A 16,749-nucleotide genomic window follows, 5' to 3' on the forward strand; every position below is an offset into this window, starting at 1 on the left:
TCACGAACGACACATCACTATCTATTTGACGAGTTATGCATGAATTCGGATTTTGCAATAAAATTAATTCCTTCTCTCAAACCAAGTTCAAACTGCTTTGTCCTTCATATTTATCTACTTCTAATCTAGTTTCAACAATAAACAACCCCACATCATATTTGCTCTTCGCCCAAAGATCATTGGGCACTTCAGCCAACATGGGTATCGAAGACAAATCTTTTTCAGATTAAAAACATGCTTCAAAATGTGATTCTGTGGTAGGAATTAATTCCACAGTTCTTTGACAATGCATTGTACTCAAAAATATTTTTTTGTATGCTGACAATCGTTCAGAAAACATAAAATTTGGATCAGCAGGTGAAACGGTCCAATCCGTTTCTTTCTGACATGTAGCAACAAACTCTCCCACACCTTGTCAATGCCAGTGTGTAGGTTTGGCCAAGGAAATGTGAGGGCGAGTACCACAAACATTAAAAAAATCGAATTGCTCTGGAGTGAGCGACACAGCCAATAAAGCAGGCGCACATATTTTTTCACTTCTTCTCATAGTCATTGTCAGGCCCCAAAGAAATGTGTGATCTTCAGTGCAAATCAGCAGGTTGCATGAAATCAGAAAGGGGTGAAACTAACGCTTTTGCTTCTTCCACTAGTTGTTGTGAAAAAGGAGAGCTGGGAAGTTTCCACTCATAAGCATATGTAAGTGCAGATGAATCAAACTGCACTGCTGTGAAAACTTTGTCAGACTGTAACATAACGTTAATACCCTCTGGTGTAGAAGTTAAAATAATGCCTAATTTACACATGAGATCACAGCCCATTAGGTTAATGGGACACAACTCTGATAACAAAAATGAGTGTTTGAAGGAGAGCCCATCGGGAGTGACACACGCAATGGGCGATATCATTTTCTCCTTCACAACCTGGCCTGATGCAGACATAGAGTAAACGTGGTTTCCACTTAACTTTGGAGGACAATCAAACTCCCCTGACGTCACTACTGATGAACATGTTCCTATATTCTGAGAGAAATATCTTTGCTCTAGGACGGAACTAGCATGCAAAACTTTACTACGTGAATCACAGTCGGCAAGCGTTTCTTCACTACACAGAGCAGGAAAAATGTGTGAGTGTGTTTGTGCTATCACCCATTAGTGGAGGCTCCGCTGCCGCGTGACGTCCAGAACCTGCCTCCCACCCTCAGTCAGCCTTTGGCCAAATTTCATCACTTTTCAGCTGTGGACAGTCCTTCTTCCAGTGTCCAGTCTGGCCACAGTAAAAACAAATATTCGGATCATAGCTCTGGCGTGGCCCATTTCGACCTCCTCTCTCACACGTCCACGTCTTCGACTTCGGCCTCGTGCTCTGTTTACACCAACTGCGTAATACATGGTCATGGCTGCCAAATGCAGCTCCTTTTCACACTTGTCCCTTTTGGTTGTCTTACGCGTCTCAACTTGGTTCTGAGCATGGCGAGCATATCGGCGAACGTCAGCAAAACGAGGACCCTCATACCATCCCACGTAAATGTTCTTTACTTCAGTGGCGACATCTGGCATGAGGCCTTTAATTATTGCATCGCAAACTGTGGCCTTCTCTCAGCCAAACACCTCTGATCTCGCTTTTCATGATGTAAGGTTGGGCATGCCGAACACTTCCGCTCCACCTTTTAGTGTTCTATCACACCTTTTTTTTCACCGCATTTTATAGATTATGGTTGGAAATTCTAAACCACTCTCATCCGAAGACCTCTCCTCCCGCTTTTGATCATAGATTGTCAGGCATTCGCACCTTGTCTTACCCGCTTTTTACAAAATTTAGTCGAACATTCACACCTTTTTGCAGCCGAACACAGTTTTTTGCAGCCGAATTTGGGCATTCGAACCTTTTCATACCCACTTTTTACCAACTATGGTCGGACATTCACACCGTCTTACAGCGGAACACCTCCGCTCCCTCTTTTGATGGTGTATGTTCGGGCATTCGAACCTTTTCTTACCCGCTTTTTACAAACTATGCTTGGACATTCAAACCTTCTTGTAGCCGAACACATCCACTCCTGCTTTTGATGATGTATGGTTGGGCATTCGAACCTACTTGTTGCCCGCTTTTCATTAATTATGGGTGGACATTCACACCTTGTCGCAGCCAAACACCTCCGCTCCCTGTTTTGATCATGTATGGTTGGACATTCGCACCTTTTCTCACCCGCTTTTTGCAAACTATGGTCGGCCATTCACAGCTTCCTCTCCACCATACTTGTATGGTGGGATATTCACACCCACTTGCATCCGAAGACCTCCGCCCCCACTTTTGTTGATATTTAGCCGATCATTCGCACCTTACCCGCTTTTGGCAAACTATGGCCTTCTTGCAGCCAAAAACCTCTGATCTCGCTTTTGATGATGTAAGGTTGGGCATTCAGACCTTGCTTCACCTGCTTTTCACCAAATATAGTCGGACATTCACACCTTCTTGCAGCCGAACACTTCCGCTCCACCTTTTAGTTTTCTATGGGGCATTCACACCTTTTTTTACACCGCATTTTATAAAAACACCACAGGAACACCGTATTGAGGCTTTGTTCTGACCGCTCATTCGGTGTTGCGTTTCTTTCAAGCAATTCTCCTGGTTAGCCCGCACTCGGCTCGCTCCCAGAGCCGTGTTAAAGTCTGCTTCGCATTCACTCTCTTTTCTCAGCAGATTAAAGAAACTTCCATCCTGCACCGCTGTTTGCTTTTTCACAAGAGCAGAGGAGAGCGCACCGTTCCCAGCGGCACTGCAGTACCGGGTCGATGCTTGGAGTGAACGGAGCAAGCTCCTTTTTCAACTCCTATTGATAAAAATCCATTTAATATGTAGTCCTTGCATAGACATATCACATATTAAACTGATAAGTACAGATACTACACTTGATCTTAGCCAAAAGGCCGAGAAGCGATAACTGTCCACTGGTTCACGTCCGAGGGCCCTTCCTGGCACAATGCGCACTTGTAGCGGTGTTCTTTTTATGGCCATAGTGTCACTTTGCACCTCCGCCCACCCGCTGCACTGAGCACTCTTCAACCCTTTTAAATGGTATAACTTTACACTACCGCACGCTCCAGCGAGCACCATTCAAGCAACATCGGCACAGTCGCAACAAGTAAGGCGACTCTACTCAGAGAAGTCACTCTGCACAGTAACAAGATTTCTTTTGCACAGACAGAAAGGGCTTCACCCACAAAGGTAAAGCCTGCCAAAAATAGAAACAATTCATTAGTGCTGCTCTCCACGGAAGTCCTTAGTAAAAGGCGAAAGACTTGTACATTATGAAGAGAAACCAGTGTATGATTATCCATCACTGCGGGAGCAGGGCATCAGGCTAGTTGGCATAGCCACCTTCCCCATGGTGAGCTTTGCTTGGTTGAGACGCTTGCTCCCCCCCCTTGCTCCTCGGCTGACCAAGTAGGAACAATCGGGCCCTATTCGATGGCTGCCTTGTCTTTTACTCTGTGCAAAAGACAAGGCAGCCACAAACAACACGGGAACACCGTATTGAGGCTTTGATCTGACTGCTCATTCGGTGTCGCGTTTCTTTCAAGCAATTCTCCCGGTTAGCCCGCACTCGGCTCGCTCCCAGAGCCGTGTTAAAGTCTGCTTCGCATTCACTCTCTTTTATCAGCAGATTAAAAGAAAGTTTCATCTTAGGCTCCCTGAAACTTCCATCCTGCACCGCTGTTTGCTTTTTCACAAGAGCAGAGGAGAGCGCACCGTTCCCAGCGGCACTGCAGTACCGGGTCGATGCTTGGAGTGAACGGAGCAAGCTCCTTTTTCAACTCCTATTGATAAAAATCCATTTAATATGTAGTCTCGCATAGAGGACATATCAGACATTAAACTGATAAGAACAGATACTACACTTGATCTTAGCCAAAAGGCCGAGAAGCGATAACTGTCCACTGGTTCACGTCCGAGGGCCCTTCCTGGCACAATGCGCACTTGTAGCGGTGTTCTTTTTATGGCCATAGTGTCACTTTGCACCTCCGCCCACCCGCTGCACTGAGCACTCTTCAGCCCTTTTAAATGGTATAACTTTACACTACCACACGCTCCAGCGAGCACCATTCAAGCAACAACTTTGCACTCCAGCTTCGAACATCGGCACAGTCGCAACAAGTAAGGCGACTCTACTCAGAGAAGTCACTCTGCACAGTAACAAGATTTCTTTTGCACAGACAGAAAGGGCTTCATCCGCAAAGGTAAAGCCTGCCAAAAATAGAAACAACTCATTAGTGCTGCTCAACGTTGTACTTTGCAGTAAAAGAAAGAGCAAATCTAAAGTTTCAGGAATCCGAGAATAAGCTTACTTTCATGAGTTCTTCACGATTTCGGATTTTGCTATAAAATGAATTCCTTCACTCAAACTAAATTAAAACTGCTAAACCGCTAATCTGTTACATACAAGGCAGATGTCAAATTCACCGAAATAGGATCTAAGGGTATTTGGCCAATCGAGCTGTAGCAGCTTCGGTAAAAGAGTATAAGTTGAAGAGTTTGTGAATAAAGGTGTGCGCACACATAGTGAGTTGTAGGAAAATAGGCAGGGAGCAATGCCGGCTGGGGTATATGTTCTTGTATGTTGTCTGACTGTTTGATTTGAATGTGTTGTGTAAGTGTCCTGAAATGTTATATGTTTGGGCTGTGTGACATGCTTAATGCTTTTCAGTAGCAACCCACTTATTCATATATAGCAACTGACAACATAAGAAGTCCGGACATACTTTGATAGTAGTTGTAGAAGTATCCTTATTGATAATAGATAAACTAATTCATAGTGATAGAACAGTAGATGAACAGGTGCCTGCACATGTCTCATGAAAATAAAATGGGTGTATGATTGCTGACGGCAGAGCAATACTGCCAAACTTATGAGTTCTTTTGGCAAACTTGATTCAGTGTCTTGACGTGTATACGCTGTTTCGCTGACTTGTCACAAGAAACAAAGTGTGTTTGATAAGATCCGACCATTTTATTACGGGAGGATCAGTATGTATGGATTCTGATGTGACTGATAAACCCATTCGTATCTTAAGCATAATCTAATACGTGAGACAACGCCCTGGCACACAATCAAAAAAAAAAAGAGAGAGAGCGGTTTTGTGTCCCCACAGTCCATAATGTAGAAAAGAGAGAAAAAAGCCTTTCTGATTTGGTGTGTGTGCTCACAGTGCAGAGTGTAGAGAAAAGAGAGAAAAGAAAGCCGTTTTGGTGTCACGGGTGTTGTGACTTACACACACACATTTCTGAATTGAGAAAGGAAATTATTTTAGAGAAAGCACTAGAGTTTAGATCCCACATTTGTTGATAGGCATTCATTTAATTTTTCTTTTAATCAGTTTTAAAGTGAATACTAACTGAGAAATGAAAAAGGTGAAGAGTTTAGAAGCTTGGTTCAAGAGCAAAACTTGGTTTATGATCAGCTGAGTCTCTAAACAGAACAGCAAAGGGCTTCATCGAACATTTAAAAAAGATTCAGATTGTTAGAATATCCAGAATTTATAGGAATGGTGGTGATTACTCTTATTTTCTAGAATGGAAATAACTGCACCATGTCTGTTTTATGAATTTAAGGGGCTAAAAAGTTTTGTTCTCGTTTTTCTATGATTAACCGAATGTATGTGAGAGTCCAAACAGACAGAAGGGTTACGGCCGAGCGCTGGACCTTCCAAAAAAGATGAGACAGGCTGGACCTGTGCCATACTAGTTAAGACCTGCCTGTGGATAACAGGTTCATTAAACTCTCACATACACAAACTCACACACGTTCGCACACATACACCCATTCACACACACATTCTTGAACTTGCTGCAAGATTAAACATTTGCATTAACTGACTCCAGCAACTCTGAGTCTCATTGAGAGACTCTTCTCAACAATTGGGTCCTCAAACCAGATCTCAACGTTTTTTCCGCTTTCCAGGGTCGGAGCTGAAACCGTGCACGGGGGAGTCCAGTACTCCTAATGAAAGACCCCCTGCTGAATTGCGGTAATTAGGGGCAAGTGTCCACTGAAAGGGGGAAACAGGGACGAGATCGTACTTTTGAATCAATGGCCAGAAGCCATTGGCAGTGCAGGCATCAACAATAATGGTGTTATTTCACCCATTAACACTTAAGGTACCTCATGCAGTGGCTGTGATATGGTTACTTAACAAAATATCTTTACCAGACATCTCTCCTACATAACAGTTCTTCTTTCACAGCCACACCTTGTTGTCGAGAGATGTGCTACACTTAATCCATCCACACTGCTACCTACCCCACAGATGGAAAGCCTCATGATTGCATGTCAGAAATAACCATCAGTGTTTTACCCAGGCCAGACTTAACTGATATACGTTATGAAAATGCAGAAATAACTATATTTATTCAACAGGTCAAGCAAAAAACCCTGATGGCACAAATGCTACAGGATTTGCAGTAGTAACAGAAACTGAAGTTTTCTTAAAACACCAACTACCAAAAAATTACTCTGTTCAAGCAGTCGAATTGGTAGCTTTAACTGAAGCTTGTAAATTAAATAACAAAAAGGTTGTTAACGTTTACACTGACAGTCAGTATGCCTTCTCAACTGTACATGTGTTAACACAGCATTGGAAAAACAGGTATGTTGACATCCACAGCTAAATGTATAAACTACAAATATTTTAGCATTATTAGATGTTATTCAATTGCCATCTACAATAGACTCGTATGAATGACCGGAAGGAAAACCATACTGCCAAAGAATTTGTTTAAATATGCTGCAGTATTGAGCCACGGACCATGTCATGTCTCAACAGGAGGGATGGAAGCAATAATGAACAAGGTTTTTACAGCATATGGTTTTACTAATTATTGAATTTTTTTTTTTAGAATAAATAAATGAATAAAGTTTTGTCTAGCAGGTCAAATATGTGCAAAATACATTCCACAGGGCAATCTAAGACCAAAACGAAGATAATTCCCTAAGCCAGTGTATCTTTTTCAACATATTTGTTTGTATTTCATTATTTCATTATTGTGTAGATTTCATTGAACTAAATTAATGTTAAGGGAAACGATTCTGCTCAGTGACAACAGAGGTTTTTACCAAATGGTCTGAAATATTTCCATGTGCACAAGCAGATGCACTCTCAGTAGCAAAATCACGCGTAAAATAACTCATTTCTAGATTTGAAATTCCTGAAAAGATCTTCAGTGATAATTTGACACACTTTGTAAACTATGTCATCTCACTGATGGCAAAGAACTTAAAATAGATCTTAGAAACCACTGTGATATAGAAGGTTTCGCTAACACATTGGAATTGTTTTACTATTTACATATGCATGTGCAGTGAAGAATTGCTTGCTGCTGATAAATGCAAAGAAGAACAGCTTACACATAGATGCTCACATATAGGCTGCTGAATGCAATGAAGACCTGCTTATCCAGTAAAGTTCAATGTCAATGTGTAATATTCAATTAGGATTTGCAAAACAGTGAAGTTAAACAATGAATGGGTCCATAGTCGGTATGAGAAGACTACAGGAATATTTACCTGGGTGTACGTTCAAACAGAGATGAGAAAATTGCGATAAATTATTGTTTGTTTGTTTGTTAGTATGTATATGAATGTTATGTGTATAAACTGTGTTGAGTTGTAGTTACTCAGTAGTGTCTCAGTGAAACAACCGACGGGGGAAGCCTTGCGGTGACAACAAAAGCAGTGTTTTACTGATCAGTCAAGTTGCTCCAGTGTACTCCATACAAACTGGTTGGCTACTGAAGGGATAGAAAATGGGGAATACTTGTTTTAAAGCAAACAAGGAATTAGATGGGAAAAATACATGTTTTAACGGGACCCAGACAATATTATATAGATGTCGCCACTGAAGTAAAGAACATTTACGTGGGATGGTGTGAGGGTCCTCGTTTGGCTGACGTTCGCCGATATGCTCGCCATGCTCAGAACCAAGTTGAGACGCGTAAGACAACCAAAAGGGACAAGTTGAAAAGGAGCTGCATGTGGCAACCATGACCATGTATTACGCAGTTGGTGTAAACAGAGGACGAGGCCGAAGTCGAAGACGTGGACGTGTGGGAGAGGAGCCACGCCAGAGCTATGATCCGAATATTTGTTTTTACTGTGGCCAGACTGGACACTGGAAGAAGGACTGTCCACAGCTAAAAAGTGATGAAATTGGGCAAAAGGCTGACTGAGGGTGGGAGGCAGGTTCTGGACGTCACGCGGCAGCGGAGCCTCCACTAATGGGTGATAGCACAAACACACTCACACATTTTTCCTTCTCTGTGTAGTGAAGCAACGCTTGCCGACTGTGATTCACGTAGTAAAGTTTTGCATGCTATTTCCGTCCTAGAGCAAAGATATTTCTCTCAGAATATAGGAACTTATGTTCATCAGTAGTGACGTCAGGGGAGTTTGATTGTCCTCCAAAGTTAAGTGGAAACCACGTTTACTGTATGTCTGCATCAGGCCAGGTTGTGAAGGAGAAAATGACAATGCCCATTGCGTGTTGTCACTCCCGATGAGCTCTCCTTCAAACACTCATTTTTGTTATCAGAGTTGTGTCCCATTAACCTGATGGGCTGTGATCTCATGTGTAAATTAGGCATTATTTTAACTTCTACACCAGAGGGTGTTAAGGTTATGTTACAGCCTGACAAAGTTTTCACAGCAGTGCAGTTTGATTCATCGGCACTTACATATGCTTATGAGTGGAAACTTCCCAGCTCTCCTTTTTCACAACAACTAGTGGAAGAAGCAAAAGCGTTAGTTTCACCCCATTCTGATTTCATGCAACCTACTGATTTGCACTGCACATCACACATTTCTTTGGGGCCTGACAATGACTATGAGAAGAAGTGAAAAAATATGTGCGCCTACTTTATTGGCTGTGTCGCTCACTCCAGAGCATTTCGATTTTTTTAATGTTTGTGGTACTCGCCCTCACATTTCCTTGGCCAAACGTACACACTGGCAGTGACAAGGTGTGGGAGAGTTTGTTGCTACATGTCAGAAAGAAATGGAGTGGACTGTTTCACCTGCTGATCCAAATTTGATGTTTTCTGAACGATTGTCAGCATACAAAAAAACATTTTTGAGTACAATGCATTGTCAAAGAACTGCGGACTTAATTCCTACCACAGAATCACATTTCGAAGCATGTTTTTTATCTGAAACAGATTTGTCTTCGATACCCATGTTGGCTGAAGTGCCCAATGATCTTTGGGCTAAGAGCAAATATGATGTGGGGTTGATAAAAGGCTGTGAACCAGTAATTGTCACCCCTAAATCAGACTTTTGTCCATGTAAAAAACAATACCCTTTTAAGCCTGAAGCAATTAAAGGGATTAAACCTGTTTTTCAATCTTTTCAGAAAACAGGCGTTATTGTTCCTTTTGAAAATTCACCTGTGCTTACTCCATTGTTTCCTGTTAAAAAGATTAAAGATGCTGGCCAGCCAGATGAATGGCGTTTTGTACAGGACCTCCAAGCGGTGAATGCTGCAGTTCAGCCACATGCTCCTACTGTGCCCAACCCACACACTATTTTGTCTCAAATTACATCAGATGCACAGTTTTTCTCAGTGGTTGACTTGTCGCCAGTGCACCCTGATAGCCCATTTTGGTTTGCTTTTTAGTTTGAAGGGAGATCTTGGACTTTTACCCGGTTATGCCAGGGGTACTGTGAAAGTCCCACTATTTACAATGCTGCCCTCAAAGCTAGTCTGGATTAACTTCAATCAACCACAGGCTCTGCTCTTTTGCAGTATGTGGATGACATCATTTTATGTAGTCCATCTAAACAACAGTGTGAAAAAGACCAAATGACTCAAATAACTTTCTTGCTTTCAAAATTTTTCCTCTAGTGACGCTGACTTAGAGAGGGATGAAGATAATCATGTTTAATTGTTCATGTTTTGATTGTTTATCATTGGACACTTTATTACTATGATGCCTGCATTTTAAACTCACGTTGTGTGCAAATGCAGGCTGATGTTTTACAGATAAAGTTATTATTTTCCTTGTTTCTTTTGGGTTGATTAATATAATGGTATTATTATAATCAAAAGGGAGGAATGTAATGGAAAATAATTCTTATATGCATTGTATTGAGTGTTACTGTGTATAACCTGCAAATGACCGAGCTGCAAGGTACCACCCTGCCCTGTTTTCTTAAATTCCTCTTTACAATGGTGGGCTTGTTATAATGAGATAGCTGCACTTTAGGGGGGACAGGGTTAGGCTGGTATTTACGAGTGTGTCTGGGTAACCTCAACTGATGGTTGGGGAGGAAAGTTAGAAGAACAATCAATTATACCCAAAAACAGATGACGTGATGAGCGGGCAATATAACTGTGTGTTTTTGCTTCAGTGGTCAGAGCAACTCTGTATTCTGTACTGTGTTGTTCTCTCTTGCAAGATATTATTATTAAAGTCTCTTATCTCCTCACAAGAAAATAACTGACTCCCCAAATGCAAGTGTCAGGACAAATGATCAAACTTCTCCAAGCTTCAGTCTGCAGAGAAGTACAAGACAGGGTTGCTCACTTTCTCCCTCACTTTTTGCTATTTTCATCAAACCTTTAGCAGCTGCTATCAGACAAGATAGAAATATTAAAGACATCCAACCCCAAAATATTGAGCATAAAATAAGTCTTTATGCTGATGATGTATTACTTTTCCTTCAGAACTCACAGACGTCTCTCACTCACGATCACACTCATAAATAAATTCTCAGCACTTTCTGACTACTCTATCAATTGGTCTAAGACCACAGTTCTGCCCATTAACTGTAGGGTCCAGAATATACCTGCGATCACTTTACAGTCAGGAAAGATTAGATATTTAGGCATAAACATTTCCTCCAGGCTCTCAGAGCTAACAAAGCTAATTTATGTGCAATTATTAAAGACAGTAGAGGACAATCTCTCTCGTTGGAAGTCCTTACCTATATCACTTATGGGGAGAGTTACAACCATTAAAATGATGATACTACCAAAAGTTAACTATTTGTTCTCAATGATCCCCATAAAACCAACCTGCTACTTGGTTTAAGTCACTAGATTCATGCATCTCCAAATTTCCGTGGAAAAACAAACCACCACGTATTAGTTTAAAAACCCTACAGAAGACCAAGGACAGTGGTGGATTAGATTTACCTAATTTTCAGCACTATTCCTTAGCCAATAGGTTACAGTATATATCAAAATGGTTTAAACCTAGCCCAATAGATGAACATGGATAAATATAGAACAAGCATTGTGTGATAATCTGGAAATCTCTGACCTGCCACTTATTAGTCAAAACGTAAAAAATCACAAATGTTTCAAAAGCATTAACATCAGCACCTCTCTGACAGCCTGGTGGGAATTTCTTAAAATAACAAAGTCTTCACTTGTCCCGTGTAAGCTTACACCCATCTGGAACAATCCTGACATCCTGCAAAACAAAAAAATGCTAAACTTTACTCTGTGGAAGATCAAAGGAATCAAACATCTGGAACATATAATCCAAAATGGACATTTTATTTCATTTGATGAGCTCATATCACAACATGAGATAGGCAGCAATAAATTCCTAGAATATCAACAACTTAAGTCTATAATAACAAAGAAATATATCCTCCACCAACCAGACTTACAACTCCCGATTAGGGTAGCAGAATTTCTAAGCATCTGCACCCCAAAACTACTATCAAAAATATATAAATTATTGTCTAAGATAGATGACACAATGTCTCTACCGTCCTCAAAATGGGAGGCAGATTTATCCATCAGTTCTAGTCATAGCTTCTGGCCACAAATATGTTTGAACACCTTCAGAATGACTCAAAATCCTAATTTACAGCTCATACAATACAAAATTCTTCATAGAACACACTATACAGGACAAAGGATGTTCAGGATGGGTCTAACACACTCAAACATCTGCTCACATTGCACAGATAACACACCTGATGATTATGCACACGCTTTGTGGTTTTGTGCGCCTGTCCAGAAGTTCTGGCTTGAAGTCTGTGCGGACCTATCAACATGACTAAAGTGTAGCATTCCTGCATGCCCCACACTGTGCATACTGGGTGACTTAGACAACATCAACGTGGAATTTAGCTTAGCACACATGATCCTCACAGTGTTATGTATAGCAAAGAAAACTATTCTCATGAACTGGAAAGCGAAGAACAATCTGTGTATTAACCAGTTTAGAAATTTTCTTTTAGATTATATTAGCATGGAAACAATGTCTGCTTCCTCAAAAAATCAATTGGCTGAATTTAATTCTCTCTGGTCCCTTCTGATTAGCTTGATCACATAGTGGTGGTGGTGGGTTGCTGTCCCGTCGCTCTGGGCGGTTGGGTGTGTGCTGGGGGGGGCTGTGTGGCTTCGGGCGTCTGGTGGTCTCTCGGGTCGTGGGGAAATACAGCAGCCCTGTATTATTGCTTCCTGTGAAATCAAGATACAATGTGCACATGCTGGTTACAAATAAGAAAATACAAACAACAAACAGTTTCTTCCATGGTTCACAGCATGTGTATGATCATCTTCATCGCTGGTCTCAGTAAGGATGTTTCAATCTTCGGTGTCAGAGGTTACTAGCACTTAACACACCGGTGGAGTACAGCTTTTACTGCTGACTCTTATCTTTGTCCTTCCGGGCGTGTTGGTTAGGCTGATGTATGTCAGGGTGGAAGTCATCTACTGGTTCTGGTACCTTCTTACAGTGACTGGCATGAATCCAGGTTGCTCTCTCTGCAACTTTAACAGCTGTGTGAGTGACCAGTAGCACCTGGAACGGGCCTTGCCAACGTTTGGACTTCCAATGTTTCCTGCGAAGTTCCTTCACCACCTGTCATCTGGTTGGAGTGGTGTGTTTTCTGTGGCTGGAAGGGCTGCTTTTACTGCCTGTGAAACTTGAGATAGAACAGTGGAAAGGTTTCGACAGTAAGACAACATAGCATCATCACAAACAGTTGTGGAAGGGAGGGGTCTGGTTACAGGTCCCAATCCCAGGTTAGGAGGTCTGCCAAATAAAATTTCAAATGGGCTGAGATTCACTTGAGCTCTGATTCTCATTCTCATGTAGGTAAGCACAATAGGTAATGCTTTTGTCCATGGCAGAACTGTTTCTTCACAACATTTGGCTAACTTGGACTTTAATGTACCATTTTCTCTTTCCACAGCACCTCCACTCTGTGGATGATAAGCACAATGTGTGCGCAAGCTTATTCCCAGGAATTTACCAACCTCAGTCAATGCAGTGTTTACAAAATGTGTGCCATTATCACTGCTGATCTTCTCTGGAATGCCCCATCTAGGAATGATTTCTGTTTAGCAGTGCTTTAGTCACTGCATTACTGTTTGCATGTTTTGCAGGGAAAACTTCAACCCATTTACTAAACACGTCCACTATTACTAGTGCATATTTCTTTCCTTCAGCTGGTGTGAGTTCAACAAAATCCATCATCAAATGTTCAAAAGGTTTCTCTGGTGGAGGGTGTGCAACTTGCGATGTGTGTAATGCCTTTCCTACATTATGTGTGGCACAAACCATACATGACTGACAGTATTTTTGCGCATATGAACTGAACCCTTTTGTGAACCACTGAGCAGTGAGTGCATTCAGCATCCCTCCTTTTGACACATGGTTCAACCCATGTGTCAATTTTGAAAAATGAGGAAAAAAATGTTTAGGTAGACAGGGTTTACCCTCAGGTCCCATCCAAACACCATCCGTATGAGTTGCACCCACAGAGGACCAAATGCGTCCAGAGGACCAAATTTCATCTGCAGAGGCAAAAGTTTGCAAAGCATGGAGATCTGTGAGGGAGTCTTCTGCCTGCAAAGAGAGGGAAGCAAAAACAGGAAAAAAATTAGCTGCTTGCTTAGCTGCAGCATCAGCTCTGGCATTACCACAAGCAACAGGATCGTCTGAGTTAGTGTGAGCCGCACACTTACAGACCGAGATTGCTGTAGGCAAATGGATCGCATCAAGAAGATCAGAAACCTGCTTGGAGTTCAGAATAGTTTTACCATCTGATTTAAGGAAATGCCTGTGTTTCCACAGCGCACCAAAGTCATGAACAACACCAAAAGCATATCTGGAATCTGTGTAAATAGTGACAGACTTACCAGCTGCCAACTTACAAGCTTCAGTAAGTGCAATAAGTTCAGTAGTTTGAGCGGAGAAATGTTTAGGAAGAGAACCAGACAACAAAGTGTCATGTGAAGAACATACTGCAAACCAAACACAGTTAGTACCTGTGGCTGGATCACGCAAAGCTGATCCATCTACAAAAAGAATCATGTCAGAGTTTGGAAGAGGAGTCTCTAAAAGATCAGGTCGGGGTGTACAAACTTGTTCCAAAACAGCTTCACAGTCATGAGGCTCCCCATCCTCAGGAGTCGGAAGCAAAGTAGCAGGATTCAGAACAGTACAACGTTTAACAGTGACATTTGGCATATCACGGAGCACAGAGGTGTATCTGAGCCAACAAGCAGTTGAAAGATGTGAAGTTTTCTGCTCGAGAAGAATAATGGCAACAGTATGAGGAACCAAAACAGTCAAATTAGCGTAGCCCACAATATCTTGGGAGGCCAGGACAGCTTTCTCTGCAGCTGCAACAGCACGAAGACAACCAGGCAGGCCTGCAGCCACAGAGTCCAGTTTTGCTGAGAAATGAGCCACTGGCCTTTGCCTGCCCCATGTTCCTGCATAAGAACAGATGTCATACAACCATGCTTCTCATCAACTGCCTGTATGAAAGGTTTATGAGGATCTGGAATGCCAAGTGTTGGTGCTGTTTGAAGAGCCAGCTTAAGCTCACTAAAGGCTGATTCAGCCTCAGGAGTCCATGGAACACGATCAGCTGACTGGAGCTGCATGTCAGAACTGCAGCTGCCTTTACCATGGATAAGAGCACCTAAGAGAGCTTCGAGAAAAGAGTAGTTAGGAATAAAGTTCCTGCAGTAAGATGTTATACCTAAGAATGACATAAGCTGTTTTTTAGTAACCGGTTTAGGAATGATCTGAACTGCAGCAACACGTTTAGGAGAAAGTGAGCGCCCATCCTTAGAAATCACATGACCCAAAAAGGTGACTTCGTCCTGTACAAACTGTAATTTAGAAAGGCTGGCTTTATGGCCATAAGAAGGAAGATGTTTCAACAGATTCACTGTCTTTTTCACACTGTTGTTTAGATGGACCACATAAAAGGATGTCATCCACATACTGCAAAAGAGCAGAGCCTGTGGTTGATTGAAGTTAATCCAGACTAGCTTTGAGGGCAGCATTGTAAATAGTGGGACTTTCACAGTACCCCTGGCATAACCGGGTAAAAGTCCAAGATCTCCCTTCAAACTAAAAAGCAAACCAAAATGGGCTATCAGGGTGCACTGGCGACAAGTCAACCACTGAGAAAAACTGTGCATCTGATGTAATTTGAGACAAAATAGTGTGTGGGTTGGGCACAGTAGGAGCATGTGGCTGAACTGCAGCATTCACCGCTTGGAGGTCCTGTACAAAACGCCATTCATCTGGCTGGCCAGCATCTTTAATCTTTTTAACAGGAAACAATGGAGTAAGCACAGGTGAATTTTCAAAAGGAACAATAACGCCTGTTTTCTGAAAAGATTGAAAAACAGGTTTAATCCCTTTAATTGCTTCAGGCTTAAAAGGGTACTGTTTTTTACATGGACAAAAGTCTGATTTAGGGGTGACAATTACTGGTTCACAGCCTTTTATCAACCCCACATCATATTTGCTCTTAGCCCAAAGATCATTGGGCACTTCAGCCAACATGGGTATCGAAGACAAATCTGTTTCAGATAAAAAACATGCTTCAAAATGTGATTCTGTGGTAGGAATTAAGTCCACAGTTCTTTGACAATGCATTGTACTCAAAAATGTTTTTTTGTATGCTGACAATCGTTCAGAAAACATCAACTTTGGATCAGCAGGTGAAACAGTCCACTCCATTTATTTCTGACATGTAGCAACAAACTCTCCCACACCTTGTCACTGCCAGTGTGTACGTTTGGCCAAGGAAATGTGAGGGCGAGTACCACAAACATTAAAAAAATCGAAGTGCTCTGGAGTGAGCGACACAGCCAATAAAGTAGGCGCACATATTTTTTCACTTCTTCTCATAGTCATTGTCAGGCCCCAAAGAAATGTGTGATGTGCAGTGCAAATCAGTAGGTTGCATGAAATCAGAAAGGGGTGAAACTAACACTTTTGCTTCTTCCACTAGTTGTTGTGAAAAAGGAGAGCTGGGAAGTTTCCACTCATAAGCATATGTAAGTGCCGATGAATCAAACTGCACTGCTGTGAAAACTTTGTCAGGCTGTAACATAACCTTAACACCCTCTGGTGTAGAAGTTAAAATAATGCCTAATTTACACATGAGATCACAGCCCATCAGGTTAATGGGACACAACTCTGATAACAAAAATTAGTGTTTGAAGGAGAGCTCATCGGGAGTGACAACACGCAATGGGCATTGTCATTTTCTCCTTCACAACCTGGCCTGATGCAGACATAGAGTAAACGTGGTTTCCACTTAACTTTGGAGGACAATCAAACTCCCCTGACGTCACTACTGATGAACATAATTTCCTATATTCTGAGAGAAATATCTTTGCTCTAGGACGGAAATAGCATGCAAAACTTTACTACGTGAATCACAGTCGGCAAGCGTTTCTTCACTACACAGAGCAGGAAAAA

At 41.9% G+C, this 16,749-nt stretch overlaps 3 non-coding genes across 3 annotated transcripts; all 3 read right to left on the reverse strand.

The window, feature by feature from the left end:
* Positions 1-2,751: 2,751 nt before the first annotated feature.
* LOC140283336 (U2 spliceosomal RNA) lies at positions 2,752-2,939 on the reverse strand. The gene has a single exon (XR_011910041.1). It is a non-coding gene; the product is annotated as a U2 spliceosomal RNA (small nuclear RNA).
* A 275-nt stretch (positions 2,940-3,214) lies between these two features.
* On the reverse strand, positions 3,215-3,328 carry LOC140283535 (U5 spliceosomal RNA). The gene has a single exon (XR_011910132.1). It is a non-coding gene; the product is annotated as a U5 spliceosomal RNA (small nuclear RNA).
* Positions 3,329-3,739: 411 nt separating this feature from the next.
* On the reverse strand, positions 3,740-3,929 carry LOC140283426 (U2 spliceosomal RNA). Its single transcript, XR_011910084.1, has one exon. It is a non-coding gene; the product is annotated as a U2 spliceosomal RNA (small nuclear RNA).
* Between the last annotated feature and the right edge of the window lie 12,820 nt (positions 3,930-16,749).

This window comes from Leuresthes tenuis, unplaced genomic scaffold (assembly GCF_036924035.1).
Source record: "Leuresthes tenuis unplaced genomic scaffold, fLeuTen1.0.hap1 SCAF_23, whole genome shotgun sequence".
NCBI classification, from domain to species: Eukaryota; Metazoa; Chordata; class Actinopteri; order Atheriniformes; family Atherinopsidae; genus Leuresthes; species Leuresthes tenuis.